General features: G+C 52.6%; 1 non-coding gene across 1 annotated transcript; it reads right to left on the bottom strand.

Moving 5' to 3' along the window:
* Positions 1 to 400: 400 nt before the first annotated feature.
* On the bottom strand, positions 401 to 473 carry Trnat-ugu. Its single transcript has one exon. It is a non-coding gene; the product is annotated as a tRNA-Thr (tRNA).
* Positions 474 to 1,585: the final 1,112 nt, after the last annotated feature.

Raw genomic sequence — 1,585 nt, 5'->3', positions numbered from 1 at the left:
ACCGCTACGGTCGCAGGTTCGAATCCTGCCTCGGGCATGGATGTGTGTGATGTCCTTGGGTTAGTTAGGTTTAATTAGTTCTAAGTTCTAGGCGACTGATGACCTCAGAAGTTAAGTCGCATGTGCTCAGAGCCATTTGAACCATTTTTTTCACATTTTCCGCTCTCTATCGAACAACCTTCGAAGAACTTCCTTCTCGAATGAAAGTGCGCTCCGAATGTGGCTCCACGAGTTCTTCGCCTCAGAACCCCGAGACTTCTACAGTCGCGGAATCGAGAAGTTACTCCATCGTTCGCAGACGGTTGTAAATAGTGAAGGAGAATACATTATTAGACTTAAATGAATACCCCTAGCTGCATACAGGCGTTGATATAGGTCAACGGGGACAGCTGAAAATGTGTGCCCCGACCGGGACTCGAACCCGGGATTCCTGCTTACATGGCAGACGCTCTATCCATCTGAGCCACCGAGGACACAGAGGATAGTGCGACTGCAAGGACTTACCTCTGGCACGCCTCCCGTGAGACCCACATTCCCAACTTATTGTCCCACTCTAAATTCATAGTGCCCCTGCCCATTATACTCATTACTCGCGGCTCTTTGCCGATTCCCATAAGAGTTCGGGCACTGTTTGTGCATCTGCACAGAAGAAGATGGTCAAATAGCCGGTGAGCCTTAACTCTATATATGAAGATGGTATCTGTTCTTTCGGACATGTTCATATATATGAATACATTATTGATAGCTAAATTCCATGTTGTGTGTGTCTGTTGTGTGTGTTAAGCTTGTGGAAAAACGCTACGAACTTATCCAGCAATCCAGATGTCCCGTAATGAGTGCTCGTCCCGCGCATCGCACACCGCCGTCGCCGAGACCCGACCGGCGACGGGAGCGCTGTTCCACGACGCTGGCGTGAGGGGCAGGTGGGGGGGGGGGGGGGCGGGCGTCTACGCGGCGTCGTCGCTTCCCGCCCTGGGAGAGGCGGGCAGGAACGCAAATAGCCTCGCCACACACTCTCTGGGAATACGCGGCGCGCTGCTGGAGACCGAGAAACACACACACACACACACACACACACACACACACACACACACACACACGGACGCATTACAGAGACACACTTCCGGGAGCTGCGTCAGGGAGTCAGCCTGTGCCCTGTGCGAACGCCTGGCACACCTCAGCTCGCCCCACGCCGGGACTTCTCGGCAGAAGCGCTGATTCCGCTCGCCGTCTTCTGCTGACTCCCTATATCGGATGCGCGACTCACGAGGAGAACGCGGCAAGTGCCATAACCCGATTTCCGAGAAACTTCGCTCAGTCCGAGAGGAGCCAAAATAAGTGACCAAGGGTCATGGCTTCTGCTCAGATACTCGATCCTTTCTGAGAAAACGACGGTCAGAGTTTTCGAGGTGTTGTCCAGGTACAGCTGTGCCTTTTACCATAGCTGCAGTGGTGGCACGTGGTTAGCGTCGCGGCTTCTGAACTTTGCGCCCCGTGTTCCAAACCCGATTATTACTTTTGTTTTCGTTTTTCACCTACCTACTCATGTCTGTCGAAGTTTACTATACGAATGTCTTCCAGTGTA

The sequence above is a fragment of the Schistocerca americana genome, chromosome 10 (genome assembly GCF_021461395.2).
Source record: "Schistocerca americana isolate TAMUIC-IGC-003095 chromosome 10, iqSchAmer2.1, whole genome shotgun sequence".
Lineage (NCBI taxonomy): Eukaryota > Metazoa > Arthropoda > Insecta > Orthoptera > Acrididae > Schistocerca > Schistocerca americana.
The sequence above is the reverse complement of the archived record's forward strand: the minus strand, read 5'-3'. Positions and strand labels throughout refer to the sequence as shown.